A 17,449-nucleotide genomic window follows, 5' to 3' on the forward strand; every position below is an offset into this window, starting at 1 on the left:
GGCAGTCACAAACAAACCAGCTGACTCATTTAGTGAGACTACCTGTATCTGGACAATCTCTTCAAATATTTAAGGTCACCTCCACCTCCTCCTGGTACAGCAGGGACATTTTCTCACAGTCACTCTTTCCAACCTCACTAGCTCTAAAGGCCTCCGTTTGAATGTAAGGAATGTAGCACTGCATTGGGAACCCAAGAAACTGGGCTCTAGTCATTTTGCCGCCATTAGCTATCTAGGTAACTTTGGTCATGCCCTCTTCGGGATGATATTTGCCAATGAGTAAAAAGAAGGGCACAGATATATGAATCTAACTTTGATTTTTATTATTATTGCTTTGCAGCAGGATTTTGTTTTCCCTGTGTGTGTATGTGTGTGTGTGTGTGTGTGTGTGTGTGTGTGTGTGAAACACAGTATTACCCTAAGATCAGAAAAGTACTAGATGTCTCTGGCTGTCGGAAGCCTGTTTTCTTGCTCCCTCAAGCTGCCCAGTCCTAGTTAGAATTCGGAGGGCTCTTGTCCGGTGTCCCTTGCTTTCAGAAGGAGCCAGTGAGGCTTTTCTTGTGTGTGAGCGCGCACGTGTGACTACACGTGCCCTTTAGACCAGGGGTCCCCTTTCCTGTCTTAGAGTCACTGCATTCTCTCCTGTTTACCGCAAGTTGCCTTGCTGGCTCCCTCCTCCAGCCTCAGCCTCACCCTGGTGCAGCCAGAATGGTTGCTCCGAAACGCAGAGATGCCCGCATCCCTCCTGTGCCTCGCCCCTTCAGGGGCTCTCACAAACCTCAGGACAAGTAAGATTAGCTCGAAGTCCAGTCCAAAGCCTTCCACCCTCTCTCTCTAGCTTCCTCACCTCCTGGTCTCACCCCCTCTTCCGCTTACTTGGCCAGCCCGGGCCACTCTTCCTTCCACTCTCGCCACGCTCCTCCTCGGTTTCCTCGGTCTAGACTGTCCTCCTAGGGGGTGATGTCTGTTCTCTGGGCACACGGGTCTCAGGGGCACTCGTAAGGGGCCCTCTGCGACGTGCGGGTGGGTTGAGGGCCGGTGCTTCCCGAGGCGGCCGCCAGGGGGCGGCAGGACCGGCTCCAGATGACAGCAGGAGGCCGTGAGTGGGGGAGGGAGGAGGGACGGAGGGAGCGCGGATCCCGGCTCTCCCGATCGCAAACTCCGAGCCAGAGCTCTCCGCGCGCGCCCCAGCCGCTGGCCGCCCGCGCAGCCGGACGCGGAACCCCGGCGCAGCGGGAGCCTTGCAGGACGGGCGCGGGGCGGCGGCGGCGGCGGCGGCGGCGGCCGTCCATGCGGCGGGCTCGGGGCTGCCCGGCGCCGGGAACCACGCGGGGGCGAGGCAAGGCAGCCGCTGGCCGCACCGGGACACCGACCGCCAGGTGAGCAGAGCCGCCCGCGTCGCGCGCTCGCTTCCGCCCTGCCCCGGGGGTCCCCGATCCGGCCCGGCCGCTGCCCGCCTCTCTGTTCCCCTCTGGACGGCCAGGAGGGCTGGCGCGGGCGGCGGGCGCAGTGGGTGTGTCAGGGGCGCCGGGGGGCTGCTCCCGAACCAGGCAGGGGGAGCCAGCACGCGTCTGGTCCGTCCCGACGGCTGCGCCTCCTTCTCCCCTCTTCGCATTCTGGGGTATTTGCTCTGTCCCGGCGCCAGCACTCACGCCTCCACCCTCCCACTCGGAAACTCTAGGGACAGTCGACCTTTGTCGGCCCGGAGTTGGGCCCCCAGCTCTCTGGGTCGGGGTAGATGGGAACCGGTGAGTGCACACCCAGCCCGCGAGCCCTAACCGCAGCCTCGCCAACCTCCTGCCCGGGCGGGAGAGCTGGTGGAGCCTCGGTTGGCGCGCGTCGAGCCCCATCCAGGGGCCTCGGCCACACCGTTTTCTAGAAAGCCTCAGATCTGTGTATGTGCCTGAGCTAAACCTCTGCAACCCAGCGCCACCGGGACCCGGAGCGGATGGGTTGTTTCCGCCAACTCTGGACACTTCCTCGAGTGCAGCCCAAGTACCTGCGGTCCCTCGGCGCGCGTGTAGGATTAGCTTTTACGGAACTAGCCCGCGCTGGAGTTTAGCGATCGCGACGTTACTGGGGGTTTGTTGTTTTGTTTTGTTTTGTTTTCTTTGAAATAACATCAGTCCTAACTTGGGAAGAAGCTTTCCGGTCGTTCTCTAGCCCACTTAGCATCTGGAATGTGTGGGGTCTGGGATCTCCTTAAGCAATCCCCACTCAGCCCCGCGCCGGGGTGCTCCAGTCCAGCCTGTTGAATGTGCGTGCTCGCGCCTCTTCCGGTCTCCTTTGTGACCCCCATCACGCAGCCCTTTGTCCCTTGGAAAGCATTTAGTGAATCTGAAGCCTCGGACCTGGGTAGCCAAAGCGATCATGGGATGCTTGTTGGAATTTGGAATAAGAGAAATAGAAACCCAAGAGAGGTCTAACGAATCATCTTGTCCAGCTGTCCTTTCACAGCCCAAGGCACCCAGGCACCACATAGTCTAAATATTAAAATCTTAAAATTTGTATAACCTGCCCATGTCTTCTACTTCATTGATAAAAGTGATGAAGTGATTGAGCTTAAAAGGATTTTATTGGGTCTCAAAATACAAAGAAGAAAACATTTTTAACAGGTGATTTAAATACAGCGCTACTAAATTCCTATTGATTTCTGTTGGCGCCATGGTTGAATTACTTGGAAAACAAAATCTAGCCCTGAAATTAATTTAAGGAAGCAGATGGGAGTCCCGGGACTTTCCTATAAACTTCTGCAGGGCTGAAACAGGGATTTCCCAGAGGTCCCGGAAGCGAGTTTGGGTGATCAGGATACTGGAGCCCCCATTGAACAAGCGACTGGTGTGGCCTCTTGTGGGCAGGGCTAGTCAGCTGAACCTGTGTGATCTCCATGCCCAGCATCCAGCAGGGTGCCAGCTTGGTCTTATCTTCATTTCAGTCTCCCATGAAGAAGTGGTTCCAGTTCATTGTTAAGAAAAAATACAGCTAAAGTTTGGGAATAAGATCAGGATTGGATATTTTGACTTGAAGGGTTGTTGTTGTTGTTTTTGACCCAAAGTGCTTGAGTGATTGTACTCATATTATCCTAAAGAGTGTCTGTATATTGATTGCCCATCCCCCTACATTTCTCTCCATTGTACCACCTTTTTCCAAGTTGGCTGGGAGTCCCTATGTTTGAGAGCACCAGACTCCCCGTTCCATCCCCCTCATTTGTAGCTAGTTCATTACCAAGTCCCTTCTACATTCTTTTGTGATATCCCAGGAAATTATTTTGCTGTCTCTGCTCCCTCTGCCTCCTCCTTAAACCATGTCCACATTGCAGTAATAGTCTCCTCTCTTGACTCCCGGCCACGAGTCCCTTTCTTCATTTTAATCCATCATCTTTCATGCTGACAGATTAATATTCCTCAAATTCTGATTTCGCCACATCATTCCTTTTCAAGAAATCACAATGGCTTCCCAGTATTCACTTCTCTTTAAATCTTCTCCAGCCAATATTTTTGGGCATCTGCTGTGTGCCAGGGACTGTTACTATGTGCTGGGGCTTAAATTAATAACAAGACAATATCCTTGCCCTTGAATTGTTGACAGGCTAACAGATGATATACAGCCACCCAAGAGAGAAAGAGATGTAAAGAGAACCACAAACCAAAGCTAATCATTGGGGTGTGTGAGACATAGAGGAGACACAGATGAGGGAGAAGTATTTTCCTGTAGGAGAAGAGCTAGGGAAATTTCACCTGGGCTTTGAAACATGGGGAGCAGTTCAAGGAGCTGGGCAAGTCTGAAAGGAGGGAAATCATGCCAGGCAGAGGGAAGAGCTTGAGCAAAGACCCAGAGGTGTGAAAGCACTGGTATGGACGTGGCGGTATCAAGGCCATCCTTCATCTAGGGGTTTCAAAGTGTTAGTCACTCAATCACGTCCGACTCTTTGCAGCCACATAGACTGTATCCTCTGTTCATGGGATTCTCCAGGCAAAAATACCAGGGTGGGTAGTCATTCCCTTCTCCAGGGGGTCTTCCCTACTCAGGGACTTCTGCCTTAATTTAAGTCTACATTTTTGATCCAAGAGCAGCTCAACTCTTTCCTGCCTGAAGCCCTTCATTCTACTTACCAGGTCTTTTTATTGTGGTCTTATATGCCTCCTAATCCTAGCTCAGACATTCAGATTTCCTCTCTGCTGGGCTAAATTTTGCCAGGAAGTGAATCCCAGCCTATCTTAGATGTTCCTCTACGCTCTTTGCACTGACTCTGTATTCAGCCTAGACATGTTCTAATGGGCATGCCACATCTCCTCAGCCACCTCGGAGTTTCTCCAGAACAGCTCCTGCTCTGAGGACCTCTCCTAGGCTGTGGGACACAGTCCCAGCACATTGCCAGCACCAGAGAACTTGAGAATGTGACTCGCTTTGACCTTCCATCCTACTTTTCCTTCCTCTCTCTCCTTCTCTCCACTTTGCCCACCTTTGATCTTTCTTTTTGTGTGTCTGAAGAGTTGTGATGTTTATTTACATATGTATGTAAACATATTTACATATGTGCATTAACTGGCTTCTCTTTGAAGATAATGGGTGAGGTGTGTTGCTCTGCCAACTAATGTACCGTGCAGACTGACATGAGGCGGGGGGTGGGGGTGGGGAGCTGCAGTGTGAGGCTGTGCCTTTAGGTTGTATTGCTGACTCTTGCCTTGTTTCAGGGTCCCCCCTCTTCACCCCCCTCCGCCTGACCTGTGCAACTGATGCTGTCCTACTTCTCATCTTTGGGTCTGATTTGCCTTCTCTTCTTTCCCCAACCCGTCAAAACCGACTTCTCCAGTTTCTGGAGCCTTGCTGGCCTGATGAACTCATTCAGGTCAAGTTTAATGAGCCAGTGTGTGCTGGGCCTGATGCTTTCATCCTCCCAGCAACCTGTGACAGCAACAGTATTATCCGCACTTTAGGAAACTCCACTTCCTTGCCTGAGGGCAACAACTCAGGCTTTGAATCTAAGTCTTGGAACCTAGCTTTCTCAGCCTGGTGCTCTTCCTGCTATATCACTGTTCCCTGCAAGGGTTATTTTCAGAACACCTGAATCAGAATTAAGATCTGGTGGGAAAAACTCAGATTCCAGAATGGAGGCAGGGCCTGGGGTGGGCATTGTAAAGGTGGCGTTAGGTAGTTCTGCACACTCAGGTTTGAGGATCACTGCCCTAGGCTGCCTTTACAAAGGAGGTTCTAATGACAAGTGGTGGGCAAATAAGCCACAGGATCCCACATAGCACGGCCCTTTTTAACAGAGGCCTTGACCTTACTTTAAGGAGTGAGCCCTGGAACTAAGCCCTCTTTTGGTCAAAGGGGTCTTCAGTTCAGTCCTGAAAGCATGCTTCTTACCCCTCCCCATAAAGGCAGGTGAGCCTAGCCCCCATCGTGATCGCTCACTCTGACTTTATTTCTGGGCCAGAGCAAGCGCCAAGGGAGAAGGACCAGAGTGGATTGGTTTGCAGCCCCAAGTTGCCTGGAATCACAGTGGACTGGGACTCCCCAGATAGAGCTGAGCATGCTGGCTAGTCACTCCCTCCCTCTCTGGGCGTGGTGAGTCAAACCTCCTCCTTACCCGAGTGGAATCTGGTCGTTGACCCTTCTCCGTCATTCTATAGCCTTCGTTTTGTGCCCTCACCCCTCCAGTCATGATTTCCCTGTCTGTAACGATGGATGGCCACAACCGAGAGGGTTGGTGTGGGGTCCATTGCACAGGCACGCGGGATATTCAGCAAAAGTCCAGCCCCTAGTGGGTGCCCAGTGCAGTTCTCATCCTGTTTAACTGCTCCATAACTGTCAGTGCTTGGCAGGCAGTTGGTGCTCAGAAAGAATCTGCCTGCCACTACAGGAAGTGCCAGAGACTCGGGTTCGATTCCTGGGTTGGGAAGTTCCCCTGGAGAAGAAAATGGCACCCCACTCCAGCATTCTGGCCTGGGAAATTCCCATGGACAGAGGAGCCTGGCGAGCTATAGTCCTGGTGTCACACAGAGTTGTACATGACTGAGCATGCAGGACAGGACGTTTGTGCTCTAGAAAAACTATGTAATCTCAGACCCCTCAGGTCCAGGGGGTTTGTGTTTAAAGGGCTAAATATCACCACTTTGTATTCAAATCCAGGAAATGAACACCCCCAGCTGTGCAGTAATAATAATGATGATGGTGATGGAGATGATAAGGAATTAATTATCCATTCTGCATCCCCTCCCCTTTCCATTTCCCTCCACCCAGTTTCCCTTTGGTTTCCTCTAAGAAGAGGAAGGCAGGCACCAGTTTTCTGTATTGCTGGTTACTTGTCCCGAGAGAGTGGTCTTTTTCTGCTTATCTCTTTTTCTTTTCCCCTAATCTTTCTCTGAGTGTTGGAGAAGGAAATGGCAACCCACTCCAGTATTCTTGTCTGGAGAATCCCATGGACAGAGGAGCCTGGCAGGCTACAGTCCATGGGGTCAGAAAGAGTCAGATACGACTGAGCAACTAACGCTTTCCTGAGCATACTGTGCTTGCTGTCTTCTCCTATGAGCCTTGCTTAAGCGGGTCACTGAGCGGTACCCTGGCAGCTTCCTACCTTAGCCCCTCTACTCCCGGGCGTGGTCCAGAAAGCCGGCTTACAAGGCAGTTGTCCCAGAAGGGTGGCACCGAGCTGCCACGACCTGGGCTGGGCAGTCCTCCCAGCCAGCTGGCCGACTGCCCGGGGGCTGGCCAGCAGCGAGGACCCAAGTAATGAGTGATTAATGGGCGCCCCATCTAATCTCCTGCCAGGGGAAATGAAGGGCCAGTCGTGGGCTGGGGCTCGTCATGACCTGCTCCAGGTGGGCTTGGAATGCACCCAGCTCAGGATGGGGATTAAGGCTTGAAAGATGAGAGGAAATGAGATATTAACCCTTTACGCCGTGGCCCTCTGAGCCCCAGCAGGGAAATCTCAGGGGAATTATCTGTAGGCATCTGATGAAAGGGGAGCCTGGCCTTTGATTTACGGCAGGGATGCGGCCACATGACTCTGGCGGGAGGGGGGCAGGGTGTGACAAGCCACGGCTTTGACTTCACCATTTTCCTCAGAGGCTCAGATTAATTTCTTACAAAACTGGAGCATGTGGACTGCAAGGAGGCTGCTCTACCTGCTTCCTTCTCAGAAACCTTTCAATCATATCAGCAGGTTACAAAGTTGTAGTTGCCAAGCAGACCTTTCCTATCTCCTGTTGTTTTGAGGAGGATGGAGGAGAGAGTCTGGTCATTGGCAGTGGGTCCACCTCCTTCCCCGGGTCAGAAAGCAGCCCTGGGGCCCTGGGGTGGGAACCAGCTCCCTGAGTTCCTTGGCTCTGCCCTGCTGGGGAGCCCTGAACCTTAACCTCTTGTGCTGTAGCTTTCCTGTCTATAAAATGGGCATCCTAACAATACTGGGTGATGATTATGGGTAATAATGGTGAGATTCGTGAGCATGTAGACAGTGTGCAGCAGTCGCAGGCATGTGGACCTGCCAATGAAGACTGCTGTGTGCTTAGTCACTCAGTCGTGTCCGACTCTGTGAGACCCCATGGGCTGGAGCCCGCCAGGCTCCTGTGTCCGTGGGGACTCTCCAGGCAGGAATACTGGAGTGGGTTGCCCTGCCCTCCTCCAGGGGATCTTCCCAACCCAGGGGTGGAACCCAGGTCTCCCGCACTGCAGGCGGATTCTTTTCTGTCTGTGCCACCGATGAAGTCCATACATGGGTGAGATGCATGGGAATGAAGAAAGCGTCCATCAGTCTCAGGCACGTGGATGTGCCAGGGGAAGGTTACCCATCACTTTTTTCTCGCCTTTCTGGGAAGGATGTAAGCAGCTTCTCTTCCACACCTCTCAAATTCGCTTAGGGTGATGGATTTCACTTGTTTGACCTCCGACCCTCACATGCCTTGAATTCTGGTCCCCCCTCCCGTTGCCTCTGGCTCCCTGGCCTCCAGCCGCCCTTTTCATTCTACTCCCTGCCCCCGCCCCCACCTCCATGCTCAGCAGCCAGAGCTGCTGGACCGGGTGGTGACTCCTGCCAGATCCTCTGGTACACGGCCCTTCCACACCAGCGCTGCCTACTGCCAGCCTTGCTGTCACCTATAGTCCAGAGAAGACTGGCTGAGAGTGGAGACGGCAGCTGCCTTGAAAGCAAAATTAGGACCCGTGGTGACAGTCTAATCTGGGTGCAAATCACAGCTCTGCCCATTTTCTGGTTTCTCTGAGCTCCTGTCACCTCATCCTTGATTGATGCTAAGAATAACAACGCTTATCTAATGGTTGAGAGGGTCCAACCCGAGAGTGGACATGGAGCCACTGGTGGGGGAGAATTTATTGCTGGTTATATTGGGTTGGCAAAAAGTCAGACACGACTTAACTACGAAACAACAACAATATTGGGTTGGCCAAAAAGTTTGTTTGGGTTTTTCCATAGCATCTTACAGGAAAACCCAACGGACTTTTTGGCCAACCCAGTAGGTGAGACTTGAGGGTGGAGCCGTGTCTTCAAGTTGTGAAGTCTTATTACAGGGTCTACACTGGCATCCTCGCCTCTAACTCCATTTAGTGTCTTTTCCAAAACAGACACGTACTCAGGTCCTGCTTGACTTTGGTGATGTTTTAGTCAAGGCCCAGGCTTTTATTCTGCTTGAAGTTTAAGGGATCTTCTGGCCAGATAAGGGAGAAGGAGCTGCTGTTTACGGATTTCCGTGTCAGGGATTTACCTGTGTGCACTTATTTAATCCTCTCTCAACAATCCACGTGAGCTAGATGTTATTCTTCTTGTTCAATAGCCTAGCAAACTGAGGCTCAGAGAGATTAAGGAAATTACAGGGGCTCATGCAACAAATGAACGTCAGAATGATATTTGAATTCCAAGTCATCTGACTCCAGAATATGTGCTCTGGGGAGAACTAATGGGCCAGGTAGTACCTCACTGTAATTATAACCTGCTGAGAAATGTATGTATAGCCACTTGAAAGTCTAATTGTAACCCACTTGAAAATTTTAAACATTGAGATATAGTTCCCATACTGTAAAATCCACCATTTTAAAGTACAAGTTTAGCGGTCTTTAGTTTATTCACAGAGTTGTGCCACCATCACCATGATCTAATTCCAGAATATTTTCAGCACCTCTAAAAGAAACTCCATACTCATTAGAAGTCACTTCCCACTCCTTCCTTTCCCAGCCTGTGGAAACCATGAATCTACCTTCTGTCTCTATGGATTCTGGACATTTTATATAAATGGAATCTTATATTGGGTTGGCCAGAAAGGTTGTTTGGGTTTTCCTGTCCCATCTTATGGAAAAACGTGAAGGAACCTTTTGGCCACCCCAGGCTTCTGTGACTGGTTTCCTTCCCTCAGAATGGTTTCAGGGTTTGTCCACGCCGAAGCCTGTCTCAGTGCTGCATTCCTTTTTGTTGCTGTGTAACCCACTTAAAATAAAAAGTAAGGCGATTTTGCTAAGAGACGAGGTGGGGTTACAACTGCAGATGTAGCACGAAGCGGTGCCCCTTTTTTACTGTGGGCAGGTGTGAAGGCATAGAGTGTGGAGGCGGAGGCAGGTCGGCGCTTGGCTGGGTTCCCACATCTGGGAATTGCAGGGATGCCCAGCTTCTCTGCTTCAGGCACTCACGCTGCCCTTGGCTTGTGTCTTTGGCCAAACTTACTGAGATGCACCCTGAAGAAGCCATGGGCGTGCCATGGACCCCTGCCTGGGAGAGGTGGGCTAGAGGTTTCTGGAGCTGTCTTTGCCACAATCTGCTTGATGTTGCACGGAGAAGGCAGTGGCACCCCACTCCAGTACTCTTCCCTGGAAAATCCCATGGACGGAGGAGCCTGGTTGGCTGCAGTCCATGGGGTTGCAAAGAGTCGGACACGACTGAGTAACTTCACTTTCACTTTTCACTTTCATGCATTGGAGAAGGAAATGGCAACCCACTCCAGTGTTCTTGCCTGGAGAATCCCAGGGACAGAGGAGCCTGGTGGGCTGCTGTCTATGGGGTTGCACAGAGTCGGACACGACTGAAGTGACTTAGCAGCAGCAGCCTGATGTTGATGCTGTGGAGACGTTTTAGCCCCTGCTGCACTCTGCTGGATTCCTTTTAACTCCAGGTGGACCCCAGTGTCAAGCGCTGATGATGGCACTGCTGATTTGCTTTTTTAAAAATAACTTTATTTACTTAGGCTGTGCTGGGTCTTCACTGCTGTGTGGGCTTTTCTCTAGTTGCAGGGGTCGGGGCTCTTTTCCAGCCTCAGTGCACAGACTTCTCACTGCCGTGGCTTCTCCTCACAGATCACTGGCTATAGGCTCATGGGCTTCGATAGTTGCAAATAGTTGCAACACATGAGCTCAGTCATTGTGGCATGTGGCCCTAGAGTTCATGGGCTTCAGTAGTTGAGGCCCATGGGCTTAGTTGCCCTGAGGCATGTGGGATCTTCCCGGACCAGGGATCCAACCCGTGTTTCCTGCATTGGCAGGCAGCTGCTTTTTAACCACCAGGGAAGCCCCTGCTGGAGATTCCCTGGGAGTGTGCTTTTAATTTACTAGATATAACACTTTATTTTTTCTGATTATGTAGGTAAGGTATATTAATTACAGAACATTTTAGGAAATGCAGAAAATATACACACAGAAAAAAATCACCCATAATTCCCCAACCAATAATGACCATCGTTTTGAATGTGTGTCTTCCTAGTCTCTCTGTCTCTCTCTCTCTCTACACAGACACACACACACACACACACACACACACACACACACACACAGAGTTTATAAAATTGGTATTACACTAAACATATTGTTTTGTTCACTCCTCCTTTCACTTAATAATACATCATACATTTTCCTTGTGTGCTAAATATTCAATGTTTTTCCAGACTATGATTTTTTTCAATGGTTGCAGTGTATTTTTTAAAATATTGATGTTTACTTAAACAGTCCCCAATTTTGGACATGTTGGTTGTTTTCAGTTTATCAATATTGTTTATAAATAAAATGGCTTCTTTTTGTGCATTTTTTGTGCATCTGTTAATGCATAGTGTTGCTTCTGGTACAAAAGATAAAAATACTCTGAAGGTATTTGGTACATATAATCAAACTGGCCTTCCAGAAAGGCTGTTTAATTCCACAACCGTGTTATTTTTTAACTTGAATTTTACTGTTCATGTAACTCTGCCAAATATCCCTCCATTCTCCTCCTCCTCCTTCCTCCTCTCTCTTCTTTGCACCCCCCACCCCCCCACATATCCGCATAGTGCACCAATTGCTCATATTGTTTTCTCCTTGATCTTTGCCTGTGTTTTAATTGAAGCATGACTTTTTGCACACAGTGTGATTTTTATGTTAACATTTCTCTTGACATAGTCGGGGTTCCCACTTTTAAACTTTATGACCACTTGGTGTCATTTTGCCCCATCATGGTTTCCTTTCGGTGTTCCCCATCTTCCTTTACGGATCTAGGTGGTTTCTTGTTTTTTCCTAATCAAAGAATTAGTACTTACCAAGCTGAATGTTCAGTGTGCTGTTTTGTTCTGCTCTCATGTTCCGTTTTGGAAATTCAGTTCCTGGTCGTGTAATCACTAGGTCCACAGCAGGAGCTGTTCTAATAACACTCCTGCTGCTGAGGGGCCCTCGGAGAACGGTTACCTGGGAGGCCCAGGTGGGAGAACCCAGAAACAGAAAGGGTGCTTGTTTTGGCCTTCCCTCTTCCTTTCCTTACGAGGGTCTGTTCTTTCCTCAGGCTCACGTCGGAGGAACTCAACACCTCACTGCTACCAGGGATATAAAAGGTGCTGTGGGCTGGGACTTTCCGAGTTCCGTGCAGGGAAGTTATGTCGGTGTTCGTTCGGTGTCCACGTGTGAATGGTGAATGTGACAGGTGGTCTTTTGTGACTGGCCCCTTTCACCAAGCGTGGGGAAGGCCTTCTGGAACTGTGTTATTGCGCTTTGGGGGTTCTGTGTGGGCCTGGCCACATGTCCATTCACCCTGCTTCCAGTACTTTCTGAGCCCCGACCACACACAGTTGTAGCACCAAGTGTTTATAAATGGTGCGAATTCCAGTCCTGACTTTGTTGCTTAAGTGCCTGTGAGCAGCTTAACCTCATCCAACTTCAGCTTCCTCGGCTGTGACACAGACCGATGATCCCCGTACCTGCCGTGAGAGGGAGGAGGCGGTGTGTGCATGGCGTTTGTTCACTCCTCGTGAAACCAAGGCCCGCTCCAAGGCTCTATCAGCTCTGGGGCATCTGTCCACCTTACGGAGAAAGGAACTGGTGTTCCTGCCTTACAGCTTTGGAGGGGGCAGGTGAGGAGATCCCTGAGACCAACATTATTATGCAGGAGGAAGGCTGGGGGCCCAGGAGAAAGGCATCAGAGTGACAGAGGTGGGAAGTCACAGAGAGTTAAGAGCTGCACCCTCAGATGGGGAGCTGTGTGGGAGAAGGAAGACGCAGAAGCCTGTTTTATGGGAGGGCTGCATTCTTTTTTTTTTTTTTAACATATATCCCCTCTTTTTTGGATTTCCTTCTCATTTAGGGCACTACAGAGCATTGAGTAAAGTTCTCTGTGCTGTGCAGTAGGTTCTCATTAGTTCTCAATTTTATATATAGTGTCAACAGTGTATATATGTCAATCCCAACCTCCCAGTTCATCTTCCCCCCTCATCTTGGTATCCGCATGTGTCTTCTCTATGTCTGTGTCTCCACTTCTGCTTTGCAAATAAGGTCATCTATACCATTTTTCTGGGTTCCATGTATATGCCTTAATATATGGTATTTGTTTTTCTCTTTCTGACTTACTTTACTCTGTATGATAGTCTCCAGTTCCATCCACATCTCTGAAAGTGGCACAATTTCTTTTTATGGCTGAGTAATATTCCACTGTATGTATGTATCACATCTTCTTTATCCACTCCTCCCTGGATGGACATTTAGGTTGCTTCCATGTCCTGGCTATTGTGAATAGTGCTGTAGTGAACACTGGATACATGTATCTTTTTGAATGATAGTTTTCTCTGGATATATGCCCAGGAGGGGGATTGCTGGGTCATATGATAGTTCTAGTTTTAGTTTTTTAAGGAACCACCATACTGTTCTCCATAGTGGCTGTATCAATTTATTTCCCCACCAAGAGTGTAAGAGGGTTCCCTTTGCTCCACATCTGGAGGACTGCGTTCTTAAAAACCTCACAGAATTCAGGTCTCTCATCATCCAGACCATGTTTTTCCTGTAAAATAAATGTACAGAGTGTTCACAGGTGCTCGGTGCATAATTTTGCTTGAACGTGGCTTTTCACAGTGCCCTGTTTATCACCAGTGCTACACAGAGGGCTTGCTCATAAACAGCCCACTTGGTATCTCAGGATGGGTGTTTGGCTTCCTCACCAGCTGTTGGTGGTGGTTGTTATCATCATCATCTCGGTGTGTTTTCAATCCAGCACCACTGTTTGACAGACCATCTAGATCAGAGATCAGCAAACTTGTTTTTTGTAAATGGCCAGTTGCAGGCTGTAGGGTCTTTGTTGCAACTAATCAGCCCTGCCTTTTGAGCACAAAGCAGCCATAGATGATACATAAATGAATGGGCAGTAAAACCTTAGTTATGGACACTGCAATTTGAATTGCATATAATTTTCACATCATAAAATAGTATCCTTTTGATATTTGTTCAGCCATTTGAAAATGTGACAAGACCAGGCATGGGACAGGTTTGGCCCACTGGCCAGAGCTTGCTGACCCCTGGTCTAGATGACTATAATATGTGAAAATTGTCTTCAACTGAGCGAATGTTAAAAAAATAAAAAGAGTAAATGTTAAAGTAGCCCTGTAGTGAACAGAATCACTCACAGACATTCCAGTGCTCATAACAGCGTAGCTAAGTTCACAGATTCTATCAAATGATTGTGGGTATTTATGAGTCTGGGTGATATCAATGTAGCCAAGTTATTCTTATGAATTTTAAAATGTAAATCTTATTGTTTTGAAATTTAGGCATGCAACCAGTTTCTTAATAGTTACATCACTCCATCTCATGAGTTGGATTGCATCCCGTAACATTGTTCATGGTTGTGTACCATGCTGGGGTCTTGCAACCTCTGCCTGCCTCTGGGCAGTCTGATGGCCTCTGGTAAGGGGTTTGGAACTTGCTTCTGGCTGGAATGGTTGCTGCAGAAGCCAGGAGAAGGCAGGATGGAGCACCAAGGGGTATGTCTGGTGCATGGCAAATGTGGGATAAACTTTGTTCCTTCTCTTCGCTTTCTTTTCCTCCCCACCCAAATGTTCTATATATTTGGTCAGCTCCAAAACATGCTGAGCCTCTTTGAAATTGTTACTTTGGTTCTTTCCACATGCAGTAAAGTCACTAACCTTTTTAAATGGAAACAAAAACAAAGGCTGTTAGAAAGCAGTTTCCCCTCCCAGGTCACCAGCTTTCCCTTGCCGGAGAGTTAGCAGTGCTGTGCTGTGACTGTGGCTGGGCCAGAAGAGAGGCCCCAGGTTTGAGGCAGGCGCCTCCAGCTGGGTGCAGACTCGGCTCTCCAGCCAGGAGGCGGGGGGCGCCTGGCCTGCTGGCTGCTCTAAGGTCCACAGCTCCTGGGTGTATCTTGGTTTCAGAGATTCCAACGGTAGGAAAGCCAGGATCCTCTCCAGATGGGAGACCACCAGTCCCGAAGGTGACTGTGATGCTGTAGTTCTTGGCTCTCGAGTGTGCTTTTGCTGTGTGTGTTGGATGGAAGGCCCGTCTTGAGTAGACGTGTGTTTGTGTTGTTCAGGGGGCTGGTGTGCATAACCACGTGTGCTTTCTGGCCTGGGGTCTGGCAGGATGTGAAGAGAGGCAGCCACTACCTTTTGGCTGGTGAGATTTTGCATTGTTATATTGGCAGGGGGCTGGCATTCTTGCTGTACTTTTGGAAGTCTTTGGTGTGTAGACAGGTGGTCTTGGAGCCAGTGGCATGGGCATTCAGTCCTGACTTTGCCACTGCTTTGCCATTTAATCTCCAGTAACCGATTCTACTCTGTCTCTGGGGTCACTCATTCCTCACTCCTAGATGAATGATGATAGCCATTTCGGAGGACTTATTTCTCCGTTGAGATGTGTGGGGACCCTGGGCCTTCACTCCCACCCAGCAGCAGTAACTAGGCGGTGCATTCCCTCCTGCTTCCTGCCCCCGCCCCAGGGTGCCGGTGAGGCCACGTGAGGCACCGTGATGAGGCCCTCCTACCCCTCCCAGCCAGGAAAGTATCAGTGGAGACGTGCTTGGGAGCTAGAACCTCCTACCCTGCTCAGTGTAATGACGAGTCCCCTGCCCACTCAGCTAGCTGTCCGTGAAGGCCAAGTGGGGAGCCTGAACTTCTGTCCCCACCTGACTGTAATGTGATAGGATTTCCCTTCCTCTGCTGAAGCACTGTCAGAGTAAGCCAGCTAAAATGGAATGTTTAAGTAATTTCTAGAGCCTCGTAAGGGAATACCTAAAATGTCCAGGTTTCAATTAAAAACCACTTGTCACACCAAGATACATGGGGAATCTCAAATTAATGAGAAGAGACAATCAACTGATGCCAACGCTGAAATGACAGAGATGTGGCAGTTTTCTGACAAAGATATTAAAGCAGTCATCATGAAAATGCTTCAGTGAGCAGTTGTGAATGTGCTTAAATGTGAAAAAAATAGAAAGTCTCAGCAAAGAAACAAAAGGCATGAAGAAAAATCAAATGAAAATTTTAGAACTGAAAAAGACAATAACTGAAAAAAAATCTCACTGGATGGGCTAAACAGCAAAAGGGAGATGAATCAGTGAATTTGAAGCTATAACCATAAAAATTCCCCAATCTGATCAACTGAGAGAAAAATAAACGAGTGGAAGAAAAGAAAAACAGATTCTCAGGGACCTGTAGGACTAACAAAAGAGCTAACATTTTATGTCTTTGAAATCCCAGCAGAGAGCAAAGAGGATGGGAATGAAAAAGTCCTTGATGAACTTATCACTGAAAACTCCTTGAGGTTAGGAAGGTTTCTAGATTCAAGGAGATTAGTAAATTCCAAACAGGATAAACCCAAAGAAATCCATACCAAAATATGTCATCAAATTTCTGAAAATAATTTTGAAAAGAAAGAAAGGAGGAGGAATCAGGGGGCTTCCCTGGTGGCCCAGTGGTTAAGAATCTGCCTTGCAGTGCAAGGGACACTGGTTCAATCCCTGGTCCGGGAAAATTTCACACGCCATGGGGCAACTAGGCCCGTGCACCACAACTTACTGAGCCCATGTGCTGCAACTACTGAGCCCAAGCACCTAGAGCCTGTGCTCCGCAACAAGAGAAGTCACTGGAATGAGAAGCCCGTGCGCCGCAACAAAGAGTATCCCCTGCTTGTTGCAACTAGAGAAAGCCTGCATGCAGCAACAAAGACCCTCCACAGTCAGAAACAGATTAAATAAATCAATCAATCTAAAAAAAAGATAGTAGAAGGAATCAGTCTTCTAGGTTTCAAGACTTATAGCTAAAATAATCGAGACCGTGTGGTGTTGGCGAAGGGCAGACTAGAGCACCCAGAAGTGTGCCCATCTGATGCAGCCAAATATAAAAATTAATATTAAAAAAAAGAGAATAGTTATACCACCACCAAAGCAGGAAAGGGTGACAGAAAGAGGGCTTGGTGTGGAAGCGGTGACCAGGTCCTTTTATTGTTCATCTTGGGTGGGCCACCAGCAAGAGGAAACTAGAAATACAGGAAAGCATCTGAATGAGAGGGTAGGTCTCATGTTGGGTTTTCGAGACCTCTGCATGAGACAATTATCAAAGAGGTCAGAGTGTAAGAGTCTTTACCCAGTGGGCACAGCTCATTAGTGGGGGATGGGTTATGATTGATATTTTTCTATGCTTGTTTGGGTCACAAGGAAAGTCAGTGAGGCAGACAGAGGAGATAGGCAGAGAACAGACTTGCATGGCCTCTGATGATGGGGTTCAAGAAAAAGGGTACAGTAACAGTTTTATTCTTCCTAAACTCAGTTGCCTTTTACTGTACCCCTTGACCCCTGGGTGACCTTTGACTCCAATGATTTGCCTCTCTTGTTTTCCTTGAAGATATTTCCTAATTCACAAGACGGCTGTCTGGTTTGCATTATCATAATCTTTTAATCACAGCACCCGATTTCAGCTTTACCTAATACCAGCCTATCACAGAATTGTGTCGAGGAAATAAGACTAATTTGCTGGGTTTCTGTTTCCCTCCGTAAGGATATATGGAGCCTTTCAGCCTGCATTGCACAGCAGTGATTGCTACAAATCATTGACTAGATTTCTATCGCTTAAAAAAATAATGACATAACTCAAATGTCAATGCAGAAGCCCCAAGAGCCGAGCAGGAAAAGGCAAATCCTTTCCTCTGATGTTCAGAAGCACCAAGGGCAGAGTGTGTGGCTGGCTGATTTATGGCGGTCGAGGCGCAAGGAGCCAGG

General features: G+C 48.9%; 1 protein-coding gene across 1 annotated transcript in view; it reads left to right on the plus strand.

Annotated features, from left to right (window-relative positions):
• Nucleotides 1–1,144: 1,144 nt before the first annotated feature.
• THSD4 (thrombospondin type 1 domain containing 4) overlaps nt 1,145–17,449 on the plus strand; it is a 624,907-nt gene continuing 608,602 nt past the window's right edge. The window contains exon 1 of the mRNA XM_070468752.1: nt 1,145–1,379. The gene's annotated coding sequence lies outside the window, so the exon portion shown is untranslated. The remainder of the gene's footprint in view (nt 1,380–17,449) is intronic.

This window comes from Odocoileus virginianus, chromosome 6 (genome assembly GCF_023699985.2).
Source record: "Odocoileus virginianus isolate 20LAN1187 ecotype Illinois chromosome 6, Ovbor_1.2, whole genome shotgun sequence".
Classification (NCBI taxonomy): domain Eukaryota; kingdom Metazoa; phylum Chordata; class Mammalia; order Artiodactyla; family Cervidae; genus Odocoileus; species Odocoileus virginianus.